We start from the raw sequence: 26,760 nt of genomic DNA on the forward strand, positions 1-26,760 counted from the left end.
TATTTATCATCTTTTTCTTTATTAAAAATACTTTGATATTTTCTTTGTAAATTTGTCTATGTTTTGCTATTAATTGATTTGTTTCTATCCCTTGCATTTTTTGTTGATATGCAAGTCAGAAGCCCATTTCTAGTCTATCAATGTTTATATTTAAATGTTTAGAAAACATAATTATACCATTTTTCCATCAATATCGAGAATAAAACTGGACTTGTACCTGTGAAAGATAAGAAATGCAACCTGCCTTTACTTCTATCTTCTTCCACACCTTGAATCCTAGTGTAAGAATGCCTAAAAATTCAAATCGATACTATTATTCATGATTTTATATCATTTATCTTTACTTTTAGGATCATTTATTTACATTTTCACCTGCTACTTTTTTTTTTATTATTATACTGTAAGTTCTAGGGTACATGTGCACAATGTGCAGGTTTGTTACATATTCATGCATGTGCCATGTTGGTGTGCTGTACCCATTAATTCATCATTTACATTAGGTGTATCTCCTAATGCTATCCCTCCCCCATCCCCCCACCCCATGACAGGCCCTGGTGTGTGATGTTCCCCTTCCTGTGTCCAAGGGTTCTCATTGTTCAATTCCCACCTATGAGTGATAACATGCAGTGTTTGGTTTTCTGACCTTGCGATAGTTTGCTGAGAATGATGGTTTCCAGCTTCATCCATGTCCCTACAAGGGACATGAACTCATCCTTTTTTATGGCTGCTTAATATTCCATGGTTTATATGTGCCACATTTTCTTAATCCAGTCTATCATTGTTGGACATTTGGGTTGGTTCCAAGTCTTTGCTTTTGTGAATAGTGTCGCAATAAACATACGTGTGCATGTGTCTTTATAGCAGCATGATTTATAATCCTTTGGGTATATACCCAGTAATGGGATGGCTGGGTCAAATGGTATTTCTAGTTTTAGATTCTTGAGGAATCGCCACACTGTCTTCCACAATGGTTGAACTAGTTTACAGTCCCACCAACAGTGTAAAAGTGTTCAGTTTCTCCACATCCTCTCCAGCACCTGTTGTTTCTTGACTTTTTAATAATCACCATTCTAACTGGTGTGAGATGGTATGTCATTGTGGTTTTGATTTGCATTTCTCTGATGGCCAGTGATGATGAGCATTTTTTCATGTGTCTGTTGGCCGCATAAATGTCTTCTTTTGAGAAGTGTCTGTTCATATCCTTTGCCCACTTTTTGATGGGGTTGTTTGATTTTTTTCTTGTAAATTTGTTTGAGTTCTTTGTAGATTCTGGATATTAGCCCTTTCTCAGATGAGTAGATTCCAAAAATTTTCTCCCATTCCGTAGGTTGCCTGTTCACTCTGATGGTAGTTTCTTTTGCTGTGCAGAAGCTCTTTAGTTTAATTAGATCCTGTTTGTCAATTTTGGCTTTTGTCGCCATTGCTTTTGGTCACCTGCTACATTTTTGTTCTTCATTTTGATTCATTGCTCAGCTGACTCAAGCACTTTGAGTAATTGTTTTTAGGAAAGGTACATGGAGGCTATGCTTCGTGTTGCTTCATGTTGGAGTGTCTGTCTGTTGCTCCCGAGTGTGAACAGTACTTTTCCTGGATATGGATTTACTGAGTCATAGTTATTTCCCTGCAAACTCTGCACATAACTGCTTGAAGCTTCATTTACATAGTACTCTTTTTTTAAGCAAAAAAGTCTCAATTGTGTATTTACTTGGTATAGTTTCAGGATACACTGAAACAGATTAAGGGGCTAAAGCCACCCAAGCCACTTCTTCATGCCTTCGTAATCTGTCAGACTTGGTTCTGTATGGTGACATTGTCAAGTGAGTTCAGATTTATGACATTTCCTTGATACCCAGAGATCTAGTAGACTGTGTGGGATCAGAGGTTCTTGTAGTAAGGGAATGGCAACTTGAGGAGAGAATTCACCTCTTTTGGCCAATTGATCCTCCATCTACATCAGCCTTAACTCTCCAAGCCTGGGTGGAGGTGGTGGGTCCAGGTGGAGAGGGGAAGATTAGAAGGATTGGGGATTTCCTTTATCTCAGGTTAACCTAACATCATTCATCAAAGACCAATGTTTTTTTTTTTTTAACTTTTATTTTAGGTTTGGAGGTACACGTGAGATTTGCTACGTAGGTAAACTTGTGTCAGGGAGGATTTTTTTTATTTTTTACATATTATTTCATCATCCAGGTATTAAGCTCAGTACCCAAATAGTTATCTTTTCTGCTCCTCTCTCTCCTCCTGCCCTCCCCACTTAAGTAGACCCCAGTGTCTATTTCCTTCTTTGTGTTCATAAGTCCTTATGATTTAGCTACCACTGATAGGTGAGAACATTCAGTATTTGGTTTTCTGTTTCTGCACTAGTTTTCTAAGGATAAGAGCCTCCAGCTCCATCGATGTTCCCACAAAATACATGATCTCATTCTTTTTTATGGCTGCATAGTATTCCATGGTATATATGTACCACATTTTCTTTATCCAATCTGTCATTGATGGGTACCTAGGTTGATTCCATGTCTTTGCTATTGTAAATAGTGCTGCAGTGAACATTCATATGCATGTATCTTTATAGTAGAATGATTTATATTCCTCTGGGTATCTACTCAGTATTGGGATTGCTCAGTCAAATAGTTCTGCTTTTAGCTCTTCAAGGTATTGCCATAGTGCTTTTTACAGTGATTGAACTAATTTACACTCCCACCAACAATGTATATGTGTTCCTTTTTCTCTGCAACCTTGCCCGCATCTGTTATTTTTTGACTTTTTAGTAATAGCCATTCTGACTGGTGTGAAATGGTATTTCATTGTGGTTTTGATTTGCATTTCTCTAATCTGTGATATTGAGCTTTTCTTCACATGTTTGTTGGCCACAAGCATGTCTTCTTTTGAGAAATGTCTGTTCATGTCAAAGGCCAATTGTCAGTGCCCCAGTTCTGCTCAGTATCTGCCCTCTTTGTTCTCCCATCTTAGGCACAGGCTGTGAGCATTGTCTTAGGATTCATGGCTCTTGGGGTGGAATTTGAGTCCTGTGTTGGAGGCTTCAGTATGACAGAAACTTCCTGAAGTCTTCTCCTACTGAAGCTTCCTGTGTTGGAGGCTTCTCCTCCTGAAGAGCCTCCAACACAGGAGGCTTCAGTAGGACAAAAAAAAATTGTTCCTCATGAGCTACCTTGTCTCCAGCCATAAGGTAAAATGAGGCATTATTGGAGGCTCCATCAAACAGGTTCTCCTTCCTTTGATTAATGGAAGGAACCCAGTCTTTCGGGTGTTTCTCCTTTGAAGTATATCTTACTAAAATGTCTTACCTCTGAAGTTCGTTTGCAACCTCATATGCGACTCTTGCTAATGTGTATCTGTTCACTAGGTGTCTAGTTTGAGGAGATGACAAGAGCACCATTTACTCCCTATGCTCATTCCTGAAACACCTTATTTTATTGCAGTGGAAACTGAGATCTGGCCAAAGTTTGATGATTTGCCCAGGCTGGCATTAAAATACAGTTCTCTTCTACCACCCTTTTCTGTCTTCATGCTATACTCCTTGAGATGATGACCACAAGTTTAAGTTTAGTATTGCCATAAAGTTGGGGTTGGAGCTTTGCATGCAATGGAAATGTTACTAAACATCCAAAGTTTACTGTCTTATTTGCATATATTCTGGATAGCATAGTAAACAAGTAAAATACTCATGGAGCAGGAAGAATAAAATTTTAGCTATTAGTAAAAAGCATTTTGTTATACAACTTCTGAATAATTTTCTTTTGAAATTATATTTATAAGGCCCTTTGTTTTTTGGTTAAATTTACAATATATGTTAGAAGAAACCTGATTAATTTTATTTTTACTTCTTTTTGCAGCAGCAAGATTAAGAAAATTGTGCATTCAATTGTATCATCCTTTGCATTTGGGTATGTGAGACATAGAAAACACCATGTATTAAATATATCTGAGACTTGGCTGGGCACGGTGGCTCACGCCTGTAATCCAAGCACTCTGAGAGGCCGAGGCGGGTGGATCACATGAAGTCAGGAGTTCAAGACCAGCCTGGCTAACATGGTGAAACCCCATCTCTACTAAAAATACAAAAGTTAGCCAAGCATAATGGTGGGTGCCTATAATCCCAGCTACTCAGGAGGCTGAGGCAGAAGAATCGCTTGAACCGAGGAGGCATAGGTTGCAATGAGCTGAAATTGCACCATTGCACCACAGCCTTGGTGACACAGCAAGACTCCATGTAAAAAAAAAAAAAAAAAAAAGAAAAGAAAAGAAAATATATGAGTCTCATATATATCTATACATACATATATATATATATGAGACTTAATACTTCAATGAGAAACACTGAAATAAAATAACAAAAAAGCATTTCCACTGTCCATCAGTTGCTAAGTAGCCATGTGCCCCATCTAATGTAATCTAATTTATCATGGAATTTTGGTTTAAGCTGGACATTAAGAATTGCAAATAAATGGCTTTTGCCTAAGATTAATAGTAATATATTAATATTGTATTTCTTCCATCTGCAAAAGTAACATTAATGAAAATCAAATGTTAAAATTCTATAATTATTAGTAAAGTGTTTTATTAGTACCTTATACATCAGGAATTACTCTTTAATTCTGGAAACAATTTACTTAGACTCTTCTCTGCATAAGAGTAAGATTTCATACTATGATATAGATTTATGCAATATAATTGTTTCCTTTTGAATTAATAATATTTGAATTTGAGCTGCAAGTTTTTAAAAAAGTACTTCAAAGATGAATTCACCTTCATAGACTAGGCAAATAGTTTAATCAATTTATGGAGAATATATTTAGAATATGTAACAGCAAGTGGCAGGAGGTACTTTAGAGTTCAAGACTCATGTGCCCATCACTCTGCTAGAAGCACCCATAAATATGAAATCATGTGCTTGTTGAAAATGTCACTGATGAAAAATCTTGGTCTTTTAAGAGCTTATGTTACTCATGCTTTCATTTGGTTTTTATTAATAAATTCTTTAGAATTATCCAGATTAATGAGGGTTTATTTTTTATGAGAAATTGGTATAAACTTCTTATGAAATTCGCAAATTTTAAGAAGAGTTTGTAAACACACAGGTGATTTTAATTCAGTTTTACTTTTCTCTCTTGAGGTGTTGGCCTGGTGTGTTTACTGTAAAAGGCCACAATAATATCTTGTGAAGTGGTTTGGTGAGAATTTTGTTTATTAAGAACTGCTTCTATTGGGTGAAAACAGTGATTTTTCTGAGATTCTAAGGCATTACAGTTTTTCCTGCCACTGGGCAGCTTAATACTAAATAATAACATTTTGGTACCTGATCAGTGGCTTAAATATAGTATAGCTACAGGGACAAATGCCCCTTTATCTTTGCATTTATTTATTTATTTATTTGTTTATTTTAGACTATTTGGAGTTTTCCTGGTCTTACTGGATGTCACTCTCGTCCTTGCTGACCTAATTTTCACTGACAGCAAACTTTATATTCCTTTGGAGTATCGTTCTATTTCTCTAGCTATTGCCTTATTTTTTCTCATGGATGTTCTTCTTCGAGTACTTGTAGAAGGGTAAGTTTGATTATTTTTATAATGCATTAAGCTACTTTGTAGTTTTATAAGAAGCACTTTCGGAGGCTGAGGTGGGAGGATCCCAAGGTCAGGAGTTCGAGACAATCCTGGCCAACATGGTGAAACCCCGTCTCTACTAAAAGTACAAAAATTAGCTGGATGTGGTGGTGGTTGCCTGTAATCCCAGCTGCTTGGGAGGCTGAGGCAGGAGAATCGTTTGAACCTGGGAGGCAGAAGTTGCACTGAGCTGAGATCATGCCATTGCACTCTAGCCTGGGTGACAGGGTGACTCCATCTCAAAAAAAAAAAAAATTTTAAAATAATTAACAGGAGCATTCACTACAAACTGACTTAAGAGCATTTGGGCCTTATGAGAACATTGGTGGTAGTCTGGCAGTACCCCCCCATGTCCTGTGTTTGAGGTGGCCATGGATTGATGTTCCTCTGCCTTTGGACAGGGGTGGAAAGAGTGGGAGGAACTGCATCTTGTGGTTTGAGTGACAGCTCAGCCATAGCACAATAAAACACTAGGTAGACTTTTACAGTTTTTGATCTAGGCCCTGATTCCCAGACAGCACCTGTGGATCCACCTGGAGGCTAGGAGAACTTGCCATCCTGAAGGCAAGGACACAGGCCTGGCTGTTTTTACCATGTGATGACTGTAGAGCCCCAGGGCCTTCAGTAAACTCCTGCAATACCTAAGGAGTGGTTACAGCAGGTCTTGGGCAAGACCCCGTGCTGTGCTGGCCTCAGGTCTGACCCAATGCTGTCACAGTAGTGGTGGCCACAGATATGCTTATGTCACTCAACCCCAAGCTTTAGGTGCCTCAGAACAGAGAGAGAGACTCTGTTTGTTTGGGAGAAAGTAAGGGAAGAAAACAAGAGTCTCTTTTTGGTAATGCAGAGAATTATCCTGGATCTTGTCCAAGACCATTAAGGCAGTACCACTATGAGTCTGCAAGAACCAGAGTTTAGGAGGCTTGGGGTGCCCCCTAAAGCAGATAGAGATTAGATCACAGTATCCAAGTTCTTTCAAATATCTGGAAAGCCTTCCCAAGAAAGATGGGTACAAACAAGCCCTGACAGTGAAAACTACAATAAATACAGTGAAAACTACAATCAATACCTAACTCTTCAGTGCCCAGACACCAAAGAATATCTGCTAGCATCAACACTATCCAGGAAAACATGACCTCACCAAATGAACTAAATAAGGCACCAGGGGCCAATCCTGTAGAAACAGAGATATGTGACCTTTCAGACAAAGAAATCAAAATAGCTGTGTTGAGGAAGGAAACTCAAAGAAATTCAAGATAACACAGGGAAGGAATTCATAATTCTATTAGATAAGTTTAACAAAGAGATTGAAATAATTTAAAAGAATCAAGCAGAAATTCTGAAGCCAAAAAATGTAATTGGCATGCCGAAGAATGCATTAGTCTTTTAATAGCAGAATTGATAAACCAGAAGAAAGAATTAATGAGCTTGAAGACAGGCTATTTCAAAATACATAGAGGAGACAAAGGAAAGAATAAAAAACAATGACGCCTGCCTACAGGATCTAGAAAATAGCCTCAAAAGGACAAATATAAGTGGTATTGGCCTTAAAGAGGAGGTGGGGAGTGTAGAAAGTTTATTCAAAGGGATGGTAACAGAACGTCCCAAACCTACAGAAAGATATCAATATCCAAGTACAAGAAAGCTATAAAACACGAAGCAGATGTAACTCAAAGAAGACTACCTCAAGGCATTTAATAATCACAGTCCCAAAGATCAAGGATAAAAAGAGGATCTTAAAAGCAGCAAGAGAAAAGAAACCAATAATATACAATGGCGCTACAATATATCTGGCAGCAGACTCTTTAGTAGAAACGTTTCAGGCCAGGAGAGAGTGGCATGACATATTGAAAGTGCTGAAGGAAAAAAACATTTACCCTAGAACAGTGTATCCAGTGAAAATATCCTTCAAAGTGAAGGGGAAATAAAGACTTTTCCACACAAAAGCTGAGGGATTTTGTCAACACCAGACCTGTCCTAGAAGAAATGCTAAAGGGAGTATTTCAATCAGAAAGATAAGGACATTAGTGAGCAATAAGTAACAACCTGAAGGTATAAAACTCACTGGTAATAGTAGGTATACAGAAAAATGCAGAATGTTATAACACTGTAACTATGATGTATAAACTACTCTTACTCTAAGTAGAGAGACTAAACTATGAGCCAATCAAAAATATTAACTACAACTTTTCAAGACATAGATGGTATAATAAGATATAAATAGAAATAACAAAAAGTTAAAAAATAGGGAGACTAAGTTGTAGAGTTTTTATTAGTTTTCTTTTTACTTGTTTATGAAAACTTATAAGATTAAAATAATGGATTATAAGATAGTATTTACAAGCCTCATGGTAACCTCAAACCAAAAAATATAACAATGGATACACGAAAAATAAAAAACAAGAAACTAAATCATATCACCAGAGAAAATTACCTTCACTAATGAAAGACAGGAAGGAAAGAAGGAAGAGAAGACCCCAAAACAACCAGAAAACAAATAACAAAATGGCAGGAGTAAGTCCTTACTTATCAATAATAACATTGAATGTCAGTGGACTAAACTTTTCAATCAAAAGATAGAGTGGATGAATGGATGAAAGAACAAGACCCATCCAGGTGTGGTGGCTCACGCCTGTAATCCCAGCAGTTTGGGAGCCCAAGGCAGGCAGATCATGAGGTCAAGAGCTACAGACCATCCTGGCAAACATGGTGAAACCCTGTCTCTACTAAAAATACAAAAATTAGCAGGGTGTGGTGGTGCACACCTGTAGTCCCAGCTACTCAGGAGGCTGAGGCAGGAGAATCACTTGAACCCGGGAGGCAGAGGTTGCAGTGAGCCGAGATGGTGCCACTGCACTCCAGTCTGGTGACAGAGCAAGACTCCAGCTCAAAAATAAATAAAATAAAAAAACCCATTGCTCTGTTGCCTACAGGAAACACTCTTCTCCCATAAAGACACATGTAGGCTGGAAGTGGTGGCTCGCTCCCATAATCCCAGCACTTTGGGAGGCAGAGGCGGGTGGTTTACTGGAGGTCAGGAGTTCGAGACCAGCCTGGCTAATATGGTGAAACCCTGTCTCTACTAAAAATACAAAAATTAGCTGGGTGTGGTGCCGGGCACCTGTAATTTCAGCTACTCATGAGGCCGAGGCCAGAGAATCACTTGAACCTGGGAGGCAGAGGTTGCAATGAGCTGAGATCACACCACTGCACTCTAGCCTGGGTGACAGAGTGAGATTCAGTCTCAAAAAGAATAAAAATAAGAACAAAAAACCCAAAAACCAAAACCAAAACCAAAAACATGCTAATATATCTGATAAATATTGATGCGAAAATACTCAACAAGATACTAGAAAACTGAATTCAACAATATATGGGAAAGATCATTCATCATGACAAGTGGGATGTGTCTCTGGGATGCAAGGATGGTTCAACATTTGTAAATCAATCAATGCGATACATTATATCCACACAGTAAAGGATAAAAACCATAAGATCATTTCAGTTGATGCTGAAAAAGCATTTGATAAAATTCAACATCCCTTCATGGTAAACACCCTAAAAAAACTGGGTATAGAAGTAACATACCTCAACTTAATAAAAACCGTATATGACAGACCCACAGTCATTACCGTACTGAATGGGGAAAAAATGAAAAGCTTTTCTCTGCGATCTAGAACACAGTGAGGATGCCCACTTTTACCACCGTTGTTCAACATAGTACCGGAAGTCCTAGCTAGAGCCATTATAGAAGAGAAAGAAAGGGAATAAAAAAAGAAATCCAAATTGGGATGGAAGAAGTAAAATTATCCTTGTGTTTGCAGATGATACATTTTATTTGGAAAATACTAAAGACTCCACCAAAAAAACTATTAGAATTGATAAATTCAGTAAAGTTGCAGGATACAAAATCAATATACAAAAATCAGTAGCATTTCTATATGTCAACAGTGAACCATTTGGAAAGGACATTTAAAAAGTGGTCCTATATACAATAGCCACAAATAAAATTAAATACCTAGAAATTAACCTAACCAAAGAAGTGTAAGATCTTTATAATGAAAATGATAAAACACTGATGAAAGAAATTGAAGAGGACACCAAAAAATGGAAAGAGATTCCATGTTCATGGATTGGAAGAATCAATATTGTTAAAATGTCCATACTATCCAAAGCAATTTACAGATTCAATGCACTCCCTGTCAAAATATGAATGACATTCTTCACAGAAATAGAAGAAACAATCTTAAAATTTATATGGAGCCACAAAAGACCCAGAATAGCCAAAGCTATTCTAAGCAAAAAGAACAAAGCTGGAGGAATCACATTACCTGACTTCAAATTATACTACAGAACTATATAACGAAAACACCATGGCACTGGCATAAAAACAGACACACAGACCACTGGAATAGAATAGAGAACCCAGAAACAAATCCACACACACTTACAGTGAACTCATTTTTCATAAATGTGCCAAGAACATACATTGAACAAAAGACATCTCTTCAACAAATGGTTCTGGGAAAACTGGATATACACATACAGAAGAATGCACCTAGACCCCTACCTCTCACCATATACAAAAATCAAATCAACATGAATTAAAGACTTAAATCTAAGACCTCAATGAAACTACTATACTACAAGAGAACATTGGGAAGAATCTCCAGGACATTGGTCTGAGCAAAAATTACTTGGGCTATACCTGACAAGCACAGGCAACCAAAGCAAAAATGGGCAAATGGGATCACATCAAGTTAAAAAACTGCTTCATAGCAGAGGAAACAATTAGCAAAGTGAAGAGACAGCCCACAGAATGGGAGAAAATACTTGCAAACTACCCACCTGAAAAGGGATTAATAACCAGAATATGTAAGGAGCTCAAACAACTCTCTAGGAAAAAATGTAATAATCTAATTTTTTAAATGAGGATAAGATTTGAATAGGCATTTCTCAAAACATACAGATGGTAAACAGGCATATCAAGAGATGCTTGACATGATTGATCATTAGAGAAATTCTCAGTGTAGAAAACTACCATGAGATATCATCTCACCCCAGCTAAAATGGTTTATATCCAAAAGTCAGGCAATAACAAATCCTGACAAAGATGTGAAGATAGGAGAACCCTCATACACTGTTCATGGAAATGTAAATTAGTGGAACCAATTGGAGAACAGTTTGGGGGTTACTCAAAAAACTAAAAATAGAACTACCATATGATCCAGCAATCCCACTGCTGGGTAGATACCCACAAAAAAGGAAATCAGTATATAGAAGAGATATCTGCATTCCCTGTTTGTTGCAGCACTGTTCATAATGGCTAAGATTTGGAAGCAACCTAAGTGCCCATCAACAGATGAATGGGTAAAGAAAATATAGTACATATACACAGGAGAGTATTATTTAGCCATAAAAAACAATAAGATCCTGGCCAAGTGCACTGGCTCATGCCTCTAATCCCAGCACTTTGGGAGGCTGAGATGGGCAGATCACCTGAAGTCGGGAGATCGAGACCAGCCTGACCAACATGGAGAAACCCCATCTCTACTAAAAATACAAAAATTAGCTGGGTGTGGTGCCGGGCGCCTGTAATCCCAGCTACTCGTGAGGCTGAGGCAGGAGAATCGCTTGAACCCAGGAGGTGGAGGTTGCAGTGAGCCGAAATCACGCCATTGCACTCCAGCCTGGGCAACAAGAGTGAAACTCCATCTCAAAAAAAAAAAAAAAAAAAAAAAGAGATCCTGTCATTTGGAACAACATGGATGGAACTGGAGATCACTATGTTCGTTAAGTGAAATAAGCCAGGCACAGAAGGGTAAACATCACATGTTCTCACTTATTATGGGGCTCTAAAAAAAAAAAAAAAAAAAAAAATTGAACTCATAGACCTAGAGAGTAGACGGCTGGTCATCAGAGGCTGGGAATGGTAGTAGGGGCTTGGGGGTGGGGAGGTGGGGATGGTTAATGGGTACAAAAAAATAGAATGAGTAACGCCTACTATTTGATAGCACAACAGATTGACCATAGTCAACAATAACTTGATTGTATATTTTTAAATGACTGAAAGAGTGTAATTGGATTGTTTGTAACATGAATGATAAATGCTTGAGGGGATAGATACCCCATTGTCCACAATGAGTGTGATTATTACGCATTTAGTTATATCTCTTATTATGTTTGAATTGCCATGTTGGTGTTTTAGTCACATATAAGTGTCAAATGATGAATATAATTTTATTGTTTGAAAACTTCCCATGAATGTTATATTTTTCCCTTAGTCTACTCTAGAAAATACATTTTAAATAATTCTTGATAGTAGAATTCTTAATGGGGATGAGTCAATAGTTTGTGGTCTTTAAATATTCCTATCTCTTCTTGCAGGGGGGAATGAACTTATTTTTTTGTTTTATATTACAGGAGACAGCAGTATTTTTCTGACTTATTTAACATTTTAGATACTGCCATTATTGTGATTCTTCTGCTGGTTGATGTCGTTTACATTTTTTTTTGACATTAAGTTGCTTAGGAATATTCCCAGGTATGAAACATAAGACTTACCTCTCTTAAAGTTTTTCATTAATTTTAGCATTTTCTGTGCCTTTTATTCTATATAATCTTTTCAACTTCAAATGTTCTCATTCTATACCAAATACATTGCTTTAAAATGAAATGTTTAGGTAAATTCCCACATACTTTGAAACTAAAAGATTGTGATATTTAGGGACCGGTGAAGAGTATACAGGCTAAGTACCATTAATGGAATAAAGAAGATGCAGTACCCCAAAGAAGGACTTTTACTCTTGTACTAACTTTAACTTCTCTACATTTTGAAGTTCTCGTCAAATTCCCATTTGTATCATTTTTTGGCCTTTTGGCTAAGATCAAGCATAATATTATTATCAGTTTAATATCTGCTATATCAAAAAAATTTATATTGAAAACAATTCCCCTCTGTGCTTCAACTACAAATCCCTTACACATAATGTTCTGTCTGGATTTTTCCTACAGCCAAGAGGGAATTTATTTGAGCATACGCAAAATTAGAGTGACTTCAATCATGAGTTTCTAAAAAATAGCAAACAGAACAGAAACTAGGAGATGACACGTGGCAACACAATAGTAGAGTTTTGCAGTATAGTTGTGGTAGAAACAAAGAAAGCTTAGGCTAAGTTGGAAGTGTTAGGGATTGGGAAACTAAAGAGTATATGAAGCCCTGGTGACTCTTTTTTTACTGTGACAATGAGGAAAATGAAAGAGCAAATGTATACTGGGATGTAGACTGTGGCTTCCTAAGCTTGTTCATGGGTCAAATAGCTGGTTTCTTTTTGTACCCTAGCTTCCCTGGACTACAGCTCAGGCCCTAACTAAAAGCATGTTAAGTGATAGGCTTTTGGAGTTATTTGAAAATAACCTCAGCCAATGTGGTCCTCTGATTAGAAACGTCAGCATCACTTGACAGTTTGCTAGAAATATAAGAAGAAAAATACCTTAGGCCCCACCCTGGACCCACTGAATCAGTATCTCTGGGACCCAGCAATCTGCAGCTTAACAAGCTTTTCCAGGTGGCTCTTATTGATGTGTGCCCAAATCAGAGAAGCACCAGTCCAGACCATCAGTTCTCTGCTTTGGTGGTTCTGATGGTAGGGGAGATTCCAGCTAGCACACTTCAGAAGTATCTCAATCTGTTGCCTCCCTGATGTGTAGTAGCAGCTGTAGTGAACATCTGTTACTCATGGGAATAACAAAGATGAACAAGAATAATCGATTTGTTTTGATGTGGAAAAATTGAAAATGCTAGTCTTAAATCCCAAAATTAAATTTACAGATGCTAAGAGTCTATTGTATCACTATTTCTCTAGACCAGAATTTCTCAGCCTCAGCATTACTGACATTTTGGGCCAGATCATTGTCATAAGAGGGTGGTGAGCAGTTATATTAATTGTAGGGTGTTTAGCAAAATTCCTGGCCTCTATTCACTAGATGTAAGTAACACACAGACACACACACGCACGCACGCCAGTGGTGAAAACCTAAATGCCTCCAGACATTGCCAAATATCCCCCAGGTAGGTAATTGGGGAGAGGAGGGAAAATTGCCTCTGGTTAACAACTGCTGCTCTAGACATAGTTTATATTGATAAAATTCTGTTTCTGAAGCAAAAATGGATCTTTTAAATTTATTCTTAGATGGACACCTTTACTTCGACTTCTACGACTTATTATTCTGTTAAGAATTTTTCATCTGTTTCATCAAAAAAGACAACTTGAAAAGCTGTTAAGAAGGCGGGTAAGTGGGCAAAACATGCTTATGATTCGCAAAAATATTTTGTGTTTTGGGACCCATTGACAAGGGTTGATATCTATACTATATAATGTTTTTTATTTTTATGTTGATGAGTGTTTCACAAACTAATGATGATTTTAAACTGTCAGGTTTCAGAAAACAAAAGGCGATACACAAGGGATGGATTTGACCTAGACCTCACTTACGTTACAGGTTTGTGACACTTAACCGTTGATTTACTTGTATTACTTCACTTTTTCTTGTAATTGTATTTTTTTGCCTCATCTAAGACACATTCATTCAAAATATTCTTTATTCATGAGGATATATGCTACTGTGATAGTGTGACATATTTGTGGTTTAGCCCTGGCAATGGAAGATCTGCATGTCTTCTCAATTCAGGACTACTCAGTTGCAGCATAGGAACTCGAATGGATTTTCAGCTGACTCCATTTGGGTTTCAATTTATTAACCTCTAGTAGTTATTTCTGAGTCCCAAGGATCCCACAGAGACCTCTTCTTATCCTAGAATCCCAGAGAATGAGGTCAGTGCTTTGTAGATCTCAGGTTTTCTGAGTCAGAGGGCTGCAAAGCACCTTGGGAGTTCCCACCATCACTGGTGCCCAGAAATCTTGGATTTTCTGTGGTATTTAAGATAAGAAATAAATTCGAAGAACAGGGGGAACTTCAGACTGAGGCCATCATAAATACATGGCATACAGTTAGAACTAGTGGAGACTTAAGAACTCCATGGCAGTTTAATGGTCATTGTGTTGTATAATTTGTTATTTGATTATCCTGAGTATTAGCTCTTTTCTGTCAACCTCAATCTTAAAAGGTTTTCTTCTGTGAAAATGGAGTCTGATCATGTATAAGTTAATTTTTTTGTATGTTATATGAAATCTATAATAATGTTTGTAATAGTGATGATTTTGACTTTTAGAACGTATTATTGCTATGTCATTTCCATCTTCTGGAAGGCAGTCTTTCTATAGAAATCCAATCGAGGTAAGGGTCTTTATCTGACAAATACTCATTTCTTGGTGAATGTAGACTGTGTAGTCATAAGTTTAATACTGACCCAGATATGGCAGTATTCTTTTAAAAATGTACTCTTTCAAGGAAAAAAATCATAATGGATTGATACCAGTTACAATTGTGCCAGTGGTTACAAACCACCCCAAAACTTACTGGCTTATAACAGCAACTATTTATTTGGCTCATGATACTGTGGTTTGTGAATTTGGTATGGGCTTAACTGTCCAATTTAGGTGCTTGCAGAAAGGATTTCCTGTCTCAACTAAGCTCATTCATGTATCTGTGGGCAGCTACTGGGTCATCTGAGGACTGGCTAGTCTAAAATGACTTGGCTGCCTTCGACTGACAGAGCCACTGCATGCTAAATGCACCCCCCAAGGCCCAAGGCCCATCCCATCTGGCACCCACTGCTGCCAACAGCCCCACCCCCTTCACCAGCAGAGCCCCCATTTGCCGCATGCACTTCTAAGGCACTGAGGACTGGCCTGCCTGGTGCCTGCCCTGCTGTTGGCAGTACCCCACAACTAGCAAAGCCACTGCAGCTAGCATGCATATGCCTAAGGCCTGAGAACTAATCTGAATGATGGCTCTCACACCAAGAAAAGCCATACCACTGTCTCCACAAACACTCACCATCAGGCCACTGAGGCACTCACAGACACCACTGAATGCTGATTACAGCCAAAAAAGTCACCTGAAGACTATATTACTGTACCCACCCAGATCCAAAGTCAAAGCACCCTACTCAATGAACACTATAGGAGACAACTATTGGAAAAAGTATTTCTCTGTGAAAACTCCCTAACATTGGAAGAGGCAACTGTTCCCCCAGATGTGCAAAAATCAGTTTAGGGCCACAAGAAACGTGAAAAGCAAGGAAACATTACACCTCCAAAGAAACACCATAATTCCCCATTAACAGACCCTAAATTTAAAGAGTATATCAAATGGCTAAGAAGGAATTCAAAATAATGATCTTAACGAAACTATGAGATACAGAGAATACAGATAGACAAATCAATGAAATTAGAAAAACAATTTATGATCTTATGAGAAATTCAACAAGGATATATATATCATTAAAAACCAGACACAGATTGTGGAGCTGAAGAATTTAAGGAATAAAATAAAAATACAATCAAGAGTCCAGGTGAAGTGGTTCACACCTGTTATCCCAGCACTTTGGGAGGCCAAGGCAGTGGATCACTTGAGGCCAGCAGTTCAAGACAAGCCTGATTAACATGGCGAAATCCTGTCTCTAAAAAATACAAAAATTAGTTGGGTTTGGTGGTGCATGCCTGCCATCCAAGCTACTTGGGAGGCTGAGACACAAGAATTGCTTGAATCCAGGAGGTGGAGGTTGCAGTGAGCCAAGATTGTGCCACTGCACTCCAGCCTGGGTGGCAGAGTGATACCCTGTCTCAAAAAAAAAAAAAAAAACAATAAAGAGCTTTAAAAACAGACGTGGGAGAGATATGGCCAAAATCTAGGAAGCTCAAAGGTTCTCAAATAGATTCAACCCAAAAAGGTCTTCTCTGAGGTGCATAGTAGTCAAAAGTCAAAAAGAGGGAATATTCATCAGGTGAGGTGTCTCACACCTGTAATCCCAGCACTTTGGGAGGCTGAGGCTGGTGGGTCACTTGAGGCCAGGAGTTCAAGGTGAGCATGGCCAACATGAAGAAACCGCATTTCTACTAATAATACAAAAAAATTACCTGGGTGTGGTGGTGTGAACCTGTAGTTCCAGTTACTTGGGAGGCTGAATCACGAGAATTGCTTAAACCCAAGAGGTGGAGGTTGCAGTGGGCCAAGATCACACCACTGCACTACTGCCTGGGTGACAGAGCAAGACTGTATCCAAAAAAAAAAAAAAAAAAAAGGAAATGTTAAAAACAGCAAGAAAAAAGCATCAAGTCACATATAAGGGAAACTCCATTTGATTAGCAGTGGATTTCCCAGTGGAAACTTTACAGGTCAGTAGACAATAAGATGGGATGATATATCCAAAGTACTGAAGGAAAAAAAAAAACAACTGTCAACCAAGAATACTATACCTAGTAGAGCTATCCCCTAGAAATGAGGGAGAAATAAAGTATTTCCTATACAAGCAAAAACTGAAGGAATTCATTCCCACTAGACTGAACTTACAAGGACTGCTTAAGGTGGTTCTACATCTGGAAGCAAGAGGATGATTACCATTGTCAAAACACACAAACGTGTAAAACTCACCTGTAGTGCAGATATACACATGAGAAAGAGAAAAGAATCAAATTTTGTCACTACAGAAAGTGACCAAATCACAAAGATTTAAAAAAAAAAAAGGTGAAGAAAAGAACAAAGGATATACAAAACAACCAGAAAAAAATGAACAAAATGACAGGATAAAACCTAATCTATTAATAGTAACCTTGAATGTAATGTAAACAGATCAAATTCCCAATTAAAAGATACAGAGTTGCCTGCCAAGATTTAAAAAAAAAAAAAAAAAAAGACCAAACTGTATGCTGCCTACAAGAAACTAACTTCACCTGTAAAGGATCATACAGACTGGAAGTGAAGGGATAGAAGAAGATATTCCAGGCAAACAGAAAACAAAAGTGAGCAGAGGTAGCCATACTTATCAGATAAAAACAGACTTTAAGTCCAACTGTATGAAGAGACAAAGAAGGTCATTGTATAATAATAAAGAGATCAACTTAGCAATAAGATAGAATAATTGTAAATATGTATGTACCCTACACTAGAGCACTCAGATAAACAAGGCAAATATTTTTAGGTCTAAAGGGAAAGATAGACTCCAATGCAGTAACAGTTGGGGCCTTTAGCACCCCACTCTTAACCACTGGACAGATCATCTAGACAGAAAATCAACAAAGAAATATCAGATTTAAGCTTACAGATAGGAATAAGTTCTGGTGTTCTGTAGTGCTGTAGGGTGACTACAGTTAACTATAATTTATTGTATATTTTTAAATAGAGAGGATGTTAAGTGTTCCCAACACAAAGAATGATAAATATTTGAGGTGATAGATATGCTGATTATCCTGATTTGATCATTACACATTGTATACAAGTATTGAGATATCCGTCTCTACCTTATAAATATGAACAAGTATTATGTGTCAATTAAAAATATTTTTAAAGAATGACGGAAACAGATTTTTTAAATGAAAGGAAAGAATATTACCTGACTTGGCTGAATGGCCCCATGTGGTCTCTCGTTCTCCAGTAGGCTACTTCAGGCCTGTTCACATGATGGCAGAGGCAAGAGTCTGAGGAGCGGCAACAAAACAATGCAAATCCTCTTCAGGCCCAGGCTCAAAATTATATATTAATTCTACCCCATTTTATTGGACAATGCAAATTACACTACCAGTCTGGATTCAAGGAGTAGAAAATAAACTCCAACTCTTGATGGAAGGAATTATAAAGAATTGTGGCCGTTTTTGATAGTCTACCATAGGGAAGAAAGATGGGGATGCCATAACCCAAAATGTGTTTTCTTAGGTTGAGATCCTAAATTATAGTCGGGGCATATTGCTTTAGGCTCTGTGGATGACTAAATTAATTTCAAACATATAATGCTGTTTACTGTGAAATGCCAGCTTGAAAGGATCATTGTTTAATTTTATGTAATTTACAATACTTATTATACCTCAATAAAAGTATAACTATCTAGGGCTGGTATCAGTTGCCGAGAGGTGGAAGGAGTACCTCTCTGCAGTGTGTTAGCTCAGTTCTGAACAGGACAGGGCTGCAAGTTTAGCTACTTCCCAGAAAATGTCCTGGATACCTGGCCTGAGTCATCATCCCATGACTAGAGAACGTGGATGGATTGTTTTATCAAGAAACTAGTGATAAACCAAGGGCTATAGGAATTAAGAACTAGGGCTAAAAAAGAAATGTTTAGAGTGATGCAAGATGGCCAATTAGAAGCAGCTGCAGTCTGCAGTGCTCACGAAGAATGAAAAGGGGCGAGGGAATTCAGCACCTTCAACTGAGATAACCAGGTTCTCACATTGGGACTGACTGGATGAACAGGTTGACCAATGGAGAATGAAGACAAGCAGGCAGGGAGTGCGATGGCCCAGCCAGGGGCGGCACGGAGCCAAAGGAACCCCCACTCCCAGCCAAGGGAAGCTGTGAGTGAGTGTGCAGTCCTGCCCGGGAAACCGTGTTTCTCTCATGGATCTTTGCAAGCCGTGGATCAAGAGATCCCCTTGTGAGCCCATGCCACCAGGGCTGTGGGTCTGATACACAGACCTGTATGGAGTCTGGGCACATCAGCTGCTCAGGCACACACAGAAACCCAGGAGTTTTACACACTCTAGCCCCGGGGATCTTCAGCACAGTGGGAAATCTGTCCATACGTATCTCTGGGAAGGGGGCTGAATCCAGGGAGCCAGGCAGCATCATTCTGCAGGCCCCATTTCCTTGACACCTTACAAGTTAAGACCCACTGGCTTGGAATCCTAGCCTGCCAACAGCAGCAGGTTGGAATCCACCTCAGATGGGTCTGAGTTCCCGGGGAGGTGGGGAGAGGCAGCCAGCATCACTGTGGTTCATAGACTCAGCCACTCCAGCCTGCCAGCTATGGAGAATACAGACAGTCTGGACAAGGAAGAGTTCCCCACGACACAGCACAGCTGGCTTGCCAGATCATGACCAGACTACCTCTTTAAGCAGGACCCCAATCCATTCCTCTTCACTGGGCAGGAATCCCTGTAGGGGCTTTAACCACTCCAGCAACAGTTCTATGGACAGAGCTTTGATCTCTCCCTGAAATGGAGCTCCTGGTGGGAGGGGCAGCTGCCACCTCTGCAGTTTGGTCAACTCAGCCACTCCAACCTGCTGGCTTTGGAGAATACAGGTGGTCCGGAGGAGGAAGGATCCCTCACAGTGCAGCACACCTGCTCTACCCCAAAGCAGCCAGACTGTTTTTTTGGCTGGGTCCCTGATCCCATGCCTCCTGACTGGGTGAGAATGCCCAACAGGGGTCTCCAGCCACCTCTTGCAGGTATGTGCGGGCTGGCTACAGGTCAGTATCCCCCTGGGATGGAGCTTCCAAAGGAAGGAGCTGGCTGCCATCTTTGCTGTTTCTCAGGCTTCACTGGTAATATCTCCTTCAGAGTCTATGAGGAACCTAAATTTACAAGAAAAACACAACCCCATTAAAAAGTGGGCAGAGGATCTGAACAGACACTTCCCAAAAGAGACATGCATGCAGTCAACAAAAATATGAAAAAAAACTCAACATCACTGATCATTAAAGAAATGCAAACAAAACCACAATGAGATACCATCTCATGCCAGTCAGAATGGCTACTATTAAAAAGCCAAAAAATAACAGATGCTGGGAAGGTTGCAGAGAAAAAGAAATGCTGTTGGTGGGTGTGTAAATTAGTTCAAGCCATGTGGAAGACAGTGTGGCAATTCCTCAAAGACCTAGAGGCAGAAATACCATCAGACCCAGCAATCCCATTATGGGGTATATACCCAAAGGAATATAAATCATTGTCTTATAAAAATACATGCATGCACACATATGTTCATTGCAGCAGTATTCACAAGAGCAAAGACATGGAATCAACCTAAATGCCAGTCGATGATAGATTAGATAAAGAAAATATGGTACATAGAGCGGGACATCTGGCTTCTGAGCGGGAACCTTTGTAGTGCCAGTGATGAAAGAGAGAATTAAATATGGGTGATGCTGAGAAAGGCAAGAAAATTTTTGTTCAGAAGTGTGCCCAGTGCCACACCGTGGAAAAGGGAAGCAAGCACAAGACTGAGCCTAATCTCCATGGTCTCTTCAGGTGGAAGACAGGTCAGGCCATTGGATTATCTTAACATAGAGATTGATAAGAACAAAGCCATCACCTGGGGGGAGGATACACCTGAAGTATATAAAACTATTTATCCTTGCCTCCCCCACTATGCAGATTCAGAGTGTTCATCTTTTTGACTTATTATTTCCTTTTAACAGAGATAGCCAGTTTAATAAATGGATGACTTTGATACCTTCATTTTATTTTTCTCAATATTAAGCCAGTAAACATTGCTCTGAGGGTACCATACTAATCAGTTTTAAAATTTTGTGTCATTTTTGTTGTTGCACAGAGATATATACGTATGTGTGTGTATGTTTCAGAAAGATGTATTTACTGAAAGTTGGATTCATATAGTGGTATTGATTGTATTTTAAATTATAACTACTATTTGTTTTTCATTTTAAAGGTTATACATATATACATATATATATATACACACACACTTATAGGTACACATATATCTTCATTTAAAAAAATAAAGAGAACAAATGAGCCAAAAAAGTCTCCATATTGTTACCAGTTATTTAAAATTTGATATGTTTATCTTTTTCTATCACACATACACACAATCATACTATATACTTTTTGCATTTATTTGTTTACATGGTGCTTAGATAGACTGTAATATGCAGATCACTCTCTAAAGATGTATCTATTCAGAATTAAATTTAAATAAGAACGAATATGAATTAGATTTAAACAAGAACCATATTAACTGTGAATTAATGATTTAGAACAAATTACTTAAAGTTAGTTAACCAGCTAATTTACTTATCTGATAGCTTTAAACAGTGTGTATTTACAATAGAGACTCATCTGAGTAGGCAAACATACTTGTGGACTATTTGAAAAATCACAGTGGATTAGAACTTGAAATTTGCATACCCTCTTATTCCCTGAATCTCCCCTAGAAGATGCTAGTGAGAGACAAACTAATAAATGTAATAACCATTTTAGGTTCCCCCTAGGAAATAGCTTATGTTGGTGCCATGTAAATATGTAAGATATGTGTTTGTCTTTTTTAGGAAGTTGTGCGGTTTCTAGATAAGAAACACCGAAACCACTATCGAGTCTACAATCTATGCAGTATGTACATTACTCATATATTGGGCTTGATTTTTTGAAAATATTTTAACTAAAAATCTTAAACTTGAAATCAGTCAGATGGTGGTTTTCACCAAGGAAGTAAATGAGTGGATGGCTCAAGATCTTGAAAACATCGTAGCGATTCACTGTAAAGGAGGCACAGGTAATAGCATTTTCCTTTTTATTTCTCCATTTCTAAAGATATGTAAATATACATAAAGTACAAGAACAAGATACGTATTGCTATTAATATGTATTAATAATTGTTAGCATTTTTAAATATTAGCTCCAAGACTGAAAGAAGGGAAGGAGAAAGGAAAGAGGAGAGGAGGAAGGGTAGGAGATAGGGAGAGGATAAGGAAGGGAAGAAAGTAGGAAAAAAGAACTAAGGAAGGTTGAGCATATTTTCCCTTGTTTTACTAGTATTTGGATTTCTTTATTTTTGGTTTGCCAGTTTATATCTCTCAAAATACAAACAGTCTTTAATTTTAGAATATCAGAGTACTTTTATTTAAGGCTGATCTTTTTTATTTTTAAATTAACAAATAAAGAACCAATATATTTATGGTGTACAACATGATGTTTTGATATACGTAAACATTGTGAAATGGCTAAATCAAGCTAATTAACATATGCATTACTCCACATATTTTTGTGTGAGAACATTTAAAATCTACTGTCTCAGCAATTTTCAAGTATACATGATTATTAACTGTGGTCACTATGTTGTACAATAAATTTCCTGAACTTATTCTTCCTGTCTAACTGAAATTTTGCATCCTTTAATCAACATCTCAGGCTGGGCACAGTGGCTCACACCTGTAATCCCAGCACTTTGGGAGGTTGAGGCAGGTGGATCACATGGTGAAGCCCCATCTCTACTAAAAATTACAAAACATTAGCCAGGTGTGGTGGCATGCACCTGTAATCCCAGCTACTCGGGAGGCTGAGGCAGAAGAATCGCTTGAACCTGGGAGGCAGAGGTTGCAGTGAGCTGAGATCGCACCATTGCACTCCAGCCCGAGCAACAAGAACAAAACTCCATCTAAAGAAATAACAATAATCATAAAGTAAAAACCAACATCTTCACAATCCCCCAAGTTTTGTCTCCCCAGCCCCTGGTAAACACCATTCTACTCTCTGCTTCTATGAATTTGACTTTTTTAGATTCCACAAATAAGTGAGACATGCAGTATTTGTCTTTCTACGCCTGGCTTATTTCACTTAGCATAATGTTCTCCAGGTTCGTCCATATTATCTCGAGTGACAGGATCTCCCCTAAGGCTGAATAGTGTGCCTTTAATTATATGTACCATATATTATTTATCCATTTATCCACTGATGACATTTAGATCGACTCCATAGCTTGGGTATTATGAATAATGCTGCAGTGAACATGGGAGTGCAGATTTCATTTCCTTTGGATATATACCCAGAAGTGGAATCTCCAAATCATATGGTAGTTCTATTTTTGGTTTTTTGAGGAATCTCAGTGCTGTTTTCCACAATAACTACTAATTTACATTGACACCAACAGTGTACAAGGGGGTTCCCTTTTCTCTTCATCCTCACCAACTCTTCTTTTGTCTTTTTGTTAATGACCATCCTAACAGGTGTGAGGATATCTCTTTGTGGTTTTAATTTGCTTTTCCCTGATGATTAATGATGTTTAGCATTTTCTCATTATACCTCTTGGCCATTTGTGTGTCTTCTGTTGAGAAATATCTTTTCAGGTTCTTTGCCCATTTTCTAGAGAAGTAACTTATTCTCTTGCTATTGTGTTGTCTGAATTCCTTTTTTAAAAAATCTGTTAACCTATTATCGAATGTATGCTTTGTAGATATTTCTCCCATTCTGTAGGTTGTCTCTTTACTCTATAAATATTTCCTTTGCTGTGCAAAAGCGTTTTAGTTTGATACAGTATCATTTGTCTACTTTTTCTTTCGTTGCCTATGCTTTTCAGTCATATCCAAAAACATCTTGGCCCAGACCAATGTCAAGAAGATTTTCACCTATCTTTTCTTCTAGTAGTTTTCCAATTTCATGTTTCACAGTTAAGCATTTACTTTGAGATGATTTTTGTATATTGGGTGAGATAGGTTGCAATTTCATTTTTCTGCAAGTGGATATTCAGTTTCCCCAGTATTGTTCATTGAAGAGACTGTCCTTTCCCCATCTTGGATTCTTGGCACCTTTGTTGAATATCAGCTGAGTATAAATGCATGGATTTTTTCTCGGCTTTGTATTCTGTTCCATTGGTCTATATGTCTGTTTTTGTTCCAGTAATATTTAAGGTTGTTCTTAAACTTTGTGAGAACATTTTAGATTAAGGGAGCCAACAGAGATGCTATATCAAAAATTATACTGGAATTTTTATAGTGTAATGATACGAAGAAGTTGACATTGGTGGGGTGAAAATGGGGAAAAAAAGCCATTTGTAAATCCAACCAATTTAAGTTTAGTTAGATTTTCTCTCATTCAGGTTTAGGCTTTAAATAATCATCTAAGCATATTTCACAAATTTTGACAAACATAAATAATTACATTTTTAGTGGGCTGTAAATCAATTTTTATATCAAATTCCAGGAAAACATAGCACCATCAACTGACTTATATAATTCAGTAAAATCAAGTTTTAGTCTTATTGACTAGTTTCAAGCCCATCAGTTAAAATACAGGTTCTGTGTTTAGCTGTATATTAGTTAATATACAGGTTCTGGGTTTAGCTCTACAGGTTGGAATATTGTATATAAACTGGCAATTTACAGTACCATAGTTAAGAATATAGAGGTTGAATCATTTGAAATTGCCAGTTTTTAACCATCTTTTGCTTTAAAAATGGCCATTTCACATTGTCCAACCTAAAATGTTATTATTAAAGAAGTCAGCATCAGTTTTCTATTAACTAATGCTAATTCCTTGCTTGAAGGAAAACAATCATTTCAAATTTGACTTTTTTTCTTTTTTGCTGAGAGGGGGTTTACATTATTCTGTGTTCACATAATATTTTGTTGATTTTGTTAGAGGTTGTTTAGAGGGCTAATATTCAGCTGGTATGTACGAGAGCAGCCTCTTTTTTATGTGTTCATTCATATTAGTCTTGCTATCTTCTGGTTGGTTGCTGCCTGCAGGTTACCAGTAGTATCATGATAGTAAAAATATTTTATATTGATTTATAGGAGTTCTTTAAAGAATCTGAATGCCAATTTTTCTTAGTATTATAATTATATTCTCCCCACATGTTGCCTTTTAAATTTGATTGTGATTTATTTTGTTGTACAAAAGTTTGTAAATTTTTGTTTTGTTTTGAGACATGATCTCACTGTGTCACTCAGGCTGGAGTGCAGTGGCACGATCTCGGCTCATTGCAGCCTGAACCTCCCGGGGTTCAAGCGATCCTCCCATCTCAGCCGCTCTGAGTAAGTGGGACTACAGGTGAGCGTCACCATGCCTGGCTAATTTTTGTATTTTTTTATAGAGACAGGGTCTCACTGTGTTGTCCAAACTGGTCTCGAACTCCTAGACTCAAGTGATCCACCCACCTCAGCTTCCCAAAGTGCCGGGATTACAGGCATGAGCCATCATGCCTGGAGAGAAGTTTGTAATTTTGAATATAGTAAAATTTGTTTTTCTATGTGTGTGTATATATTTCACGCTTTTCTGTCATGTTTATGAAATTCACCCCCCTATACTGATGTAGTAAAGATATTCCACATTTCTTCAAAAATATTCAAGTTCCATTTTCAATATTTGGGTCTTTAATCTAATTGGAAGTTGGGGGAAGTGTTTTTTTCATATAGATAGCCAATTGTCCTAACACCATCAATTGCGTGCTGTTTTGTTCTCCATTAATTTGTAATCCCTCTCAGTAATATACCAAGTTTCTATAAATATTCAAAACTGCTCCTAAGTTCTCTCTACCACACTTTTGTAATTATTGTAGCTTTATAATGTGGTTTGATAAAGGCATAATTGTCTTGCTCTTCTTGGAACTTTATTGTTACATTCAATTTTAAAATCATTTTGTGAAGCGCCATAATAAAACATTTTTAGGATTTTTATTGGAACTACATTGAATTTATAGATTAACTTGAGAGAAGTGACAACTTTGCGATATTGAGTTGTACATGTGAGTCATCTTGTTCATTCTTTAATAATATTTTATACTTTTTTAATCATGTCTTTGCACATCTTTTCAAATATTCATTCTTGCACAAATTGTGACTGAAAATGGAATCTCTTTCTTTCTATTACATTTGGGTTGTTTCCAATTTTTATTGTGATAAATTATGTTTTTTGTTTTTTTGTTTTGAGATTAAGTCTCACTCTGTCACCCAGGCTGGAGTGCAGTGACATGATCTCAGTTCATTGCAACCTCCGCCTCCTGGGTTCAAGCAATTCTCATGCCTGAGCCTCCAGAGTAGCTGGGATTACAGGCGTCCACCACCACACCCAGCTAATTTTGTATTTTTAGTAGAGATGGGGTTTTGCCATGTTGTCCAGGCTGGTCTCAAATTCCTGACCTCAAGTGATGTGCCTGCCTCTGCCTCCCAAATTGCTGGGATTACAGGCATGAGCCACCATGCCTAGCCCAATAATACTGCTTTTAAAAATACACGTTTCTTGTTGCACATGTGGCCACATTTTTGTTGAATGTATACCTCAGACTAAAATTGTTCTGTCTTAGGGTAATGAATCTTGAACTTTATTTGATAATGTCACCTGTTTTCTAAAACAGTTGTACCAATTTTTACTCCACTGGTGTTGTAGACTTCAAGCATTCCATATCTTCCCCAATACTTGCAATTCTGAGTATTTTTATCTTTAGCCTTTGGGTGTTTGTGTGATGGCATCTTGTGGTGGTGATCATTTGCATTTCTGTAATTAATAAG

General features: G+C 37.9%; 1 pseudogene; it reads left to right on the forward strand.

The window, feature by feature from the left end:
• LOC129524665 (phosphatidylinositol 3,4,5-trisphosphate 3-phosphatase TPTE2-like) overlaps positions 1–24,198 on the forward strand; it is a 41,111-nt pseudogene extending 16,913 nt beyond the window's left edge.
• The last annotated feature ends 2,562 nt before the right edge of the window (positions 24,199–26,760 follow it).

This window comes from Gorilla gorilla, chromosome 13, assembly GCF_029281585.2.
Source record: "Gorilla gorilla gorilla isolate KB3781 chromosome 13, NHGRI_mGorGor1-v2.1_pri, whole genome shotgun sequence".
NCBI lineage: Eukaryota > Metazoa > Chordata > Mammalia > Primates > Hominidae > Gorilla > Gorilla gorilla.